The sequence below is a fragment of the Arachis ipaensis genome, chromosome B9, assembly GCF_059453495.1.
Source record: "Arachis ipaensis isolate K30076 ecotype BB chromosome B9, ASM5945349v1, whole genome shotgun sequence".
Taxonomy (NCBI): Eukaryota; Viridiplantae; Streptophyta; class Magnoliopsida; order Fabales; family Fabaceae; genus Arachis; species Arachis ipaensis.
The window spans coordinates 136,587,874-136,597,092 of record NC_142444.1 but is presented as its reverse complement, the minus strand read 5'-3'; the positions used below and the strand labels follow the sequence as shown (position 1 = coordinate 136,597,092).

Sequence of the window (9,219 nt, the reverse complement as noted above, 5' to 3'; positions counted from 1 at the left end):
CTTCAAGTTGTTCTTGATGATTTCAGTGCTCTGATCTTTAAATTCTCTTGTTTTGTGTGTTTTGTTGTTTCTCATATGCATTCTCAATTTCTTAGTGTCTCTTATATGAAAATTTTAAAGTTTGGTGTCCTGCATGCATTGTTTATTTGATCTTAGTTGCAATTTTTATTGTTTCTCATCATTAAAAATTCAAAAATATTTTTAAAATTATGTCTTTTCAAGTCAATAATACAGAGAATTGAAGATTCAGAACATTCAGCAGAGGAATCAAACAGAAAAAGCTGGGCGTTCAAAACTCCCAGTGAAGAAGGAAAACTGGCGTTTAAATGCCAGCCAGGTACCCTGGCTGGGCGTTTAACGCCCAAAAAGGTAGGATTTTGGGCGTTAAACGCCAGAATGGATGCCATTCTGGGCGTTTAACGCCAGGATGACACTAGAGGGAAGATTTTGTTTTTAATTCACATTTTTTTCAAGTTTTCATAATTTTTCAAAATCAAATCTTTTTCAAATCATATCTTTTCAATCATATCTCTTTCAAAATCAATTTCTTTCCATTTTATATTTATTTTTACTATTTTCAAAAATCCTTGCTTCAATTCAAGATTTACTTCAAAATTTTCAAGTTGTTACTTGCCTATTAAGAAAGGATCAAACTTTAAATTTTAGAATCATATCTTTTAATTTCTTGTTAGTCAAGTAATCAACTTTAATTTTAAAAACTTTCTTTTTCTAAATTGATTTTCAATCATATCTTTTCAATCACATCTTTTTCAAAATTAATTTTCAATCATATCTTTTTAATTTCTAATTTCAAAATCTTTTTCAAAAATCACTTTATTTCTTTCCCAATCTAAATTTTTGAAAATCTCAATCAAATTTTCAAATTTCTTTTAATTATTTCAAAATCTTTTTAATTTATTTTCAAAAATTCTTTCCCTCTTCTCACATCCTTCTATTTAAGGGACTAACACTCCTCCTCAAGGTGCAATTCGAACTCTATCCTTCTTTATATGTTCGAATTCTTTTCCATCTACCTCCTCCTTCTATTCTTCTTTTCCTCTGACACCTCAAGGAATCTCTATACTGTGACATAGAGGATTCCCTACTTTTTTGCTCTCTTCTCTTTCATATGAGCAGGAGCAAAGATAAAGGCATACTTGTTCAAGCTGATCCTGAACCTGAAAGGACCTTGAAGAGAAATCTAAGAGAAGCGAAAGCACAATTCTCTCTAGAGGGCCTAACAGAGCTTTTCAAAGAAGAAGAAACCATGGCAGCCGAAAACAACAATGCCAACAATGCAAGGAAGGTGCTTGGTGACTTTACTGCACCTACTCCCGACTTTTATGGGAGAAGCATCTCAATCCCTGCCATTGGAGCAAACAACTTTGAGCTTAAGCCTCAATTAGTTTCTCTAATGCAACAGAATTGCAAGTTTCATAGACTTCCATTGGAAGATCCTCATCAGTTCTTAGCTGAATTCTTGCAAATCTGTGACACTGTCAAGACCAATGGGGTTGACCCTGAAGTCTACAGACTTATGCTTTTTCCTTTTGCTGTAAGAGACAGAGCTAGGACATGGTTGGATTCACAACCTAAAGAAAGCCTGAACTCTTGGGAAAAGCTAGCCAATGCCTTCTTGGCAAAGTTCTTTCCACCTCAAAAATTGAGCAAGCTTAGAGTGGAAGTCCAAACCTTCGGACAAAAGGAAGGAGAATCCCTCTATGAAGCTTGGGAAAGATACAAGCAATTGATCAGAAGATGTCCTTCTGACATGCTTTCAGAATGGAGCATCATAGGAATTTTCTATGATGGTCTGTTTGAACTATCCAAGATGTCATTGGATAGCTCTGCTGGAGGATCTCTTCATCTGAAGAAGACGCCTGCAGAAGCTCAGGAACTCATTGAAATGGTTGCAAATAACCAATTCATGTACACTTCTGAAAGGAATCCTATGAATAATGGGTCAAATCAGAAGAAAGGAGTTCTTGAGATTGATACTCTGAATGCCATATTGGCTCAGAATAAAATATTGACCCAACAAGTCAATATGATTTCTCAGAGTCTGTCTGAAATGCAAGCAGTAACATGCAGTACTAAGGAAGCTTCCTCTAAAGAAGAAGCTTATGATCCTGAGAACCCAGCAATGGAAGAGGTAAATTACATGGGAGAACCCTATGAAAATACCTATAATCCTTCATGGAAAAATCATCCAAATCTCTCATGGAAGGATCAACAGAGACCTCAACAAGGTTTCAACAACAACAATGGTAGAAGAAACAGGTTTAGCAATGGCAAGCCTTTTCCATCATCTTCTCAGCAACAGACAGAGAATTCTAAGCAGAGTCCCTCTGACTTAACAACCATTGTCTCTGATCTAATCAAAACCACTCAAAGTTTCATGACTGAAACAAGGTCCTTCATTAGAAATTTGGAGGCACAATTGGGTCAGCTGAGTAAGAAAATTACTGAACTCCCTCCTAGCACTATTACTAGCAATACAGAAGAGAATCCAAAAAGAGAGTGCAAGGCCATAACCACATCTCACATGGCCGAACATGGAGAGGAGGAAGAGGCAGTGATTCCCACTGAGGAAGACCTCAATGGACACCCACTGACCTCCATGGAGTTCCCTAATGAGGAACCATAGGAATCTGAGGCTCACGCTGAGACCATAGAGATTCCATTAAATTTACTTTTGCCATTCATGAGCTCTGATGAGTATTCTTCCTCTGAAGAAGATGAAGATGTTACCGAAGAGCAAGTTGCTAAGTACCTTGGAGCAATCATGAAGCTAAATGCCAAGTTATTTGGTAATGAGACTTGGGAGAATGAACCTCCATTGCTCATCAAAGAACTGGATGACTTGACTAGGCAGAGATTACCTCTGAAGAGACAGGACCCTGGAAAGTTCTAAATCCCTTGTACCATAGGCACCATGACCTTTGAGAAGGCTCTGTGTGACCTAGGATCAAGCATAAACCTCATGCCTCTTGCTGTAATGGAGAAGCTAGGGATCATTGAGGTACAAGCTGCAAGAATCTCACTGGAGATGGCAGACAATTCAAAGAAACAGGCTTATGGACTTGTAGAGGATGTCTTGGTAAAGGTTGAAGACCATTACATCCCTGCTGATTTCATAATCCTAGAGACTGGGAAGTGCATGGATGAATCCATCATCCTTGGTAGACCCTTCCTAGCCACAACAAAAGCTGTGATTGATGTTAACAGAGGAGAATTGATCATTTAAGTGAATGGAGACTCCCTTATGTTTAAAGCTCAAGGATATCCCTCTGTCACCATGGAGAGGAAGCATGAAGAGCTTCTCTCAATACAGAGTCAAACAGAGCCCCCACAGTCAAACTCTAAGTTTGGTGTTGGGAGACCACAACCAAACTTTAAGTTTGGTGTTGAACCCCCATATTCAAACTCTAAGTTTGGTGTTGGGAGGTTCCAACATTGCTCTGAACATCTGTGAGGCTCCATGAGAGCCCACTGTCAAGCTATTGACATTAAAGAAGTGCTTGTTGGGAGGCAACCCAATCGTTACTATTCTATGATAATTTTCTATTGTTATTTATGTTTTCTGTAGGTTGATGATCATGTGAAGTCACAAAAACAATTGAAAAAGCAAAAACAAAGTGAAAAACAGAATGAAAAATAGAACACCCTGGAGGAGATAGTTACTGGAGTTTAAACGCCAGTAAAGGTAGCAGAATGGGCGTTAAACGCCCAGTCTGGCACCATTCTGGGCGTTTAACGCCAGAAAGGGCACCAGACTGGCGTTTAACGCCATGATTGGCAGAAAGGGGGCATTTTGCACGCCACTTGGTGCAGGGATGAGATATCCTTGACACCTCAAGATCTGTGGGCCCCACAGGATCCCTATCTACCTCATCATCCCAATTCAAACCACTTTCCCTCCCAAACCCACCCATAATGGCCGAACCATACACACCCCTCTCACTCCTATATAAACCCATCTTCACTCCTTCATTTTCACACAACCTAAACACCACTTCCCCCCCTTGGCCGAAACACAAAGCCCACTCCATCTCCTCTATTTCTTCTTCTTCTACTCTCTTCTTTCTTCTTTTGCTCGAGGATGAGCAACCTTCTAAGTTTGGTGTGGTAAAAGCTAAAGCTTTTTATTTTTTCATAACCATTTATGGCACCAAAGGCCGGAGAAACCTCTAGAAAGAGGAAAGGGAAGGCAAAAGCTTCCACCTCCGAGTCATGGGAGATGGAGAGATTCCTCTCAAGGGTGCATCAAGACCACTTCTATGAAGTTGTGGCCAAGAAGAAAGTGATCCCCGAGGTCCCTTTTAAGCTCAAAAAGGGAGAATATCCGGAGATCCGACATGAGATTCTAAGAAGAGGTTGGGAAGTTCTCACCAACCCCATTCAACAAATCAGAATCTTAATGGTTCAAGAGTACTATGCCAATGCATGGATCACCAAGAACCATGATCAAAGTGTGAACCCGGACCCTAAGAATTGGCTTACAATGGTTCGGGGGAATTACTTAGATTTTAGTCCGGAAAATGTAAGGTTGGCATTCAACTTGCCTATGATGCAAGGAGATGCACACCCATGCACAAGAAGGGTCAACTTTGATCAAAGGTTGGACCAAGTCCTCATGGACATATGTGAAGAGGGCGCTCAATAGAAGAGAGATTCAAGAGGGAAGCCGGTTCAACTAAGAAGGCATGACCTCAAGCCCGTGGCTAGGGGATGATTGGAGTTCATCCAACGCTCAATCATTCCCACTAGCAACCGATCCGAAGCTACTATAGACCGGGCTATCATGATACATAGCATCATGATTGGAGAGGAAGTGGAAGTTCATGAGGTTATATCCCAAGAACTCTACAAGGTGGCGGACAAGTCCTCTCCTTTGGCAAGGTTAGCCTTCCCTCATCTCATTTGTCACCTTTGCAATTCGGTTGGAATTGACATAGAGGGAGACATTCTCATTGATGAGGACAAACCCATCACTAAGAAAAGGATGGAGAAAACAAGAGAACCTCATCAAGAGCATGAGGAAATTCTTCATCATGAAATCCTTGAGATACCTCAAGGGATGCATCTTCCTCCACAAAACTATTGGGAGCAAATCAACACCTCCCTAGGAGAATTAAGTTCCAACATGGGACAACTAAGGGTGGAGCACTAAGAGCATTCTATCCTCCTCCATGAAATTAGAGAAGACCAAAAAACCATGCGAGAGGAGCAACAAAGGCAAGGAAGAGACATTGAGGAGCTCAAGAACTCCATAAGATCTTCAAGAGGAAGAACAAGCCGCCATCACTAAGGTGGACCCGTTCTTTAATTTTCTTGTTCTTTATTTCCCTGTTTTTTGAATTTTTATGCTTATGTTTATCTATGTTTGTGTCTTATTACATGATCATTAGTGTCTATGCCATGAAGCTATGAAAATGAATCCATCACCTTTCTTAAAAGAAAAATGTTTTTAATTGAAAAAGAAAAAGAAGTGCATGAATTTCAAATTTTAAAACAGTTTAATTATCTTGATGTGGTGGCAATACTATTGTTTTTCTGAATGAATGCTTGAACAGTGCATATTTTTGAATTTGTTCTTTAAAGAATGTTAAAATTGTTGGCTCTTGAAAGAATGATAGAAAAAGGAGAAATGTTATCTGATGATCTGAAAAATCATAAAATTGATTCTTGAAGCAAGAAAAAGCAGTGAAAAGCTTGCAAAAAAAAAAAGAAAGAGAAAAGCAAGCAGAAAAAGCCAATACCCCTTTAAACCAAAAGGCAAGGGTTTTAAAAAGGATCTAAGGCTTTGAGCATCAGTGGATAGGAGGGCCCACAGGAATAAAATCCTGGCCTAAGCGGCTAAACCAAGCTGTCCCTAACCATGTGCTTATGGCGTGAAGGTGTCAAGTGAAAACTTGAGACTGAGCGGTTAAAGTCGAGGTCCAAAGCAAAAAAAAGAGTGTGCTTAAGAACCCTGGACACCTCTAATTGGGGACTCTAGCAAAGCTGAGTCACAATCTGAAAAGGTTCACCCAGTTATGTGTTTGTGGCATTTATGTATCCGGTGGTAATACTGGAAAACAAAGTGCTTAGGGCCACGGCCAAGACTCATAAAGTAGCTGTGTTCAAGAATCAACATACTTAACTAGGAGAGTCAGTAACACTATCTAGATTCTGAGTTCCTATAGACGCCAATCATTCTGAACTTCAAGGAAAAAGTGAGATGCCAAAACTGTTCAGAAGCAAAAAGCTAAAAGCCCCGCTCATCTAATTAATACTGATCTTCATAGATGTTTTTGGAATTTATTGTATATTCTCTTCTTTTTATCCTATTTGATTTTCAGTTGCTTGGGGACAAGCAACAATTTAAGTTTGGTGTTGTGATGAGCGGATAATTTATACGCTTTTTGGCATTGTTTTTAGTATGTTTTTAGTATATTTTAATTAGTTTTTATTATATTTTTATTAGTTTTTATTTAAAAATCATATTTCTGGACTTTACTATGAGTTTGTGTATTTTTCTATGATTTCAGGTATTTTCTGGCTGAAATTGAGGAACCTGAGCAAAAATCTGATTCAGAGGCTGAAAAAGGACTGCAGATGCTGTTGGATTCTGACCTCCCTGCACTCAAAGTGGATTTTCTGGAGCTACAGAAGCCCAATTGGCACGTTCTTAATTGCGTTGGAAAGTAGACATCCTGGGCTTTCCCACAACATATAATAGTCCATACTTTGCCCGATATTTGATGGCCCAAACAGGTGTTCTAAGTCAGCTCAAGAATTCTGGCGTTTAACTCCAAAACTAGCACAAAAGCTGGCGTTTAACTCCAAGAAAAGTCTCTACACATTGAAACTTCAATGCTCAGCACAAGCACACACCAAGTGGGCCCCGAAGAAGATTTCTGCATTAATTACTAATTTCTGTAAACCCTAGGCTACTAGTTCTCTATAAATAGGACCTTTTGCTATTGTATTTTCATACTTTGGATCTTTGATAAGTCTTGTGCTATCTTAGACACGTTTGGAGGCTGGCCTCACGACCATGCCTAGACTTTGTTCTTATGTATTCTCAACGGTGGAGTTTCTACACACCATAGATTAAGGTGTGGAACTCTGCTGTTCTTCATGAATTAATACAATTACTATTGTTTTTCTATTCAACTCAAGTCTATTTCTTCTCCAAGATATTCATTCGCACCCAAGAACATGATGAATGTGATGATTATGTGACACTCATCACCATTCTCACCTATGAACGCGTGACTGACAACCACTTCTGTTCTACATGCAAACAAGCTTGAATGTATATCTCTTGGGTTTCTAATCTAAGATTGGAACCTTCGTGGTATAGGCTAGAATTATTGGCGGCCATTCTTGAGATCCGGAATGTCTAAACCTTGTCTGTGGTATTCTGAGTAGGATCTGGGAAGGGATGACTGTGACGAGCTTCAAACTCGCGATTGTGGGGCGTGTGACAGACGCAAAAGGATCAATAGATCCTATTCCGACATGGTCGAAAACCGACAGCTGATTAGCCGATGTTGTGACAGAGCATCAGGACCATTTTCACTGAGAGGACGGGATGTAGCCATTGACAACGGTGATGCCCAACATAAAGCTTGCCATGGAAAGGAGTATGAATGATTGGAAGAAGGCAATAGGAAAGCAGAGGTTCAAGGGGAACAAAGCATCTTCATACGCTTATCTGAAATCCACCAATGAATTACATAAGGATCTCTATCTTTATTTTATGTTTTATTCATCTTTTAATTATCAATCCTCTATCACCATTTGAATCTGCCTGACTGAGATTTACAAGATGACCATAGCTTGCTTCAAGCCGACAATCTCCGTGGGATCGACCCTTACTCATGTAAGGTTTATTACTTGGACGACTCAGTGCACTTGCTGGTTAGTTGTGCGAAATTGTGACAAAGTGTGATTCACGTTTGAGAGCTCCAAGTCTTTGGCGCCATTGTTGATGATCACAATTTCGTGCACCAATCATCCTCCAATAGGATTTTGTGCTTGCATCTAGCTGGGCTTATGCCCTTAAGGTCACTTATGGACCACCCAAGAGCTGTCTTGTGTGTCCTTAGCACTTGAAGTAGTGCTTCCTCTTCCAGTGGATTTAAAGCAGAGCTTATGATCACCGGATAGGTTTCACCTTCTCCCAGAAATGCATATTTCAGGGATAGTGGTAATGGCTTGAGCTCGGGTTTAAGAGGTTTCTCCTCTTCCTGAGGAAGTCTCAGAGGCTCTTTCGATTCCTCTGAATCCTCTAAATCTGGCTGAACATCTTTAAAGATGTCTTCCAGCTCTGATTCGAGACTCGCAGCCATGTTGATCTCCTCTACTAAAGAGTCAATGAGATCAACTTTTATGCAGTCTTTTGGTGTGTCTGGATGCTGCATAGCCTTGACAGCATTCAACTTAAACTCATCCTCATTGACTCTCAGGGTTACTTCCCCTTTTTGGACATCAATGAGAGTTCGTCCAGTTGCTAGGAACGGTCTTCCTAGAATGAGAGTAGCACTCTTGTACTCCTCCATTTCCAGCACTACAAAGTCAGTGGGAAAGGTGAATGGCCCAACCCTAAATATCATGTCCTCAATCACGCCTGATGGGTATTTAATGGAGCCATCAGCAAGTTGGAGACATATCCGGGTTGGTTTAACTTCTTCAGTCAAACCAAGCTTTCTGATAGTGGATGCAGGTATTAGGTTGATGCTTGCCCCAAGATCACATAAAGCTGTCTTGGTACAATTACCCTCTAATATGCATGGTATCAGAAAGCTTTCGCGATCTTTAAGCTTTTCTAGAAAGCTTTTCAGAATGACTGCACTGCATTCTTCAGTGAGGAGAACTCTTTCATTTTCTCTCCAATCCTTCTTATGACTCAAGATCTCTTTCATGAACTTGGCATAAGAAGGTATTTGCTCAAGTGCCTCTGCAAACGGAATCTTTATTTCAAGAGTCTTGAGATAGTCTGCAAAGCGGGTAAATTGCTTATCCTGCTCCTCTTGGCGGATTTTTTGAGGATAAGGCATCTTGGCTTTGTATTCCTCAACCTTAGTTGCTGCAGGTTTATTTCCTACAGAGGTGGTTGGAGAAGCCTTTTTAGAGAGGTTGTTATCAGCACTTGTGTGTGTCTGATCCCTCACTGGCATTTGAATGCCAGAGTTAGAAGCTGGAGTGGCGTTGGATGCCAACTTCTTA

At 40.1% G+C, this 9,219-nt stretch overlaps 1 non-coding gene across 1 annotated transcript; it reads right to left on the bottom strand.

The window, feature by feature from the left end:
- Window positions 1–1,669: 1,669 nt before the first annotated feature.
- Window positions 1,670–1,777, bottom strand: LOC148546479 (small nucleolar RNA R71). The gene has a single exon (XR_015901694.1). It is a non-coding gene; the product is annotated as a small nucleolar RNA R71 (small nucleolar RNA).
- Window positions 1,778–9,219: the final 7,442 nt, after the last annotated feature.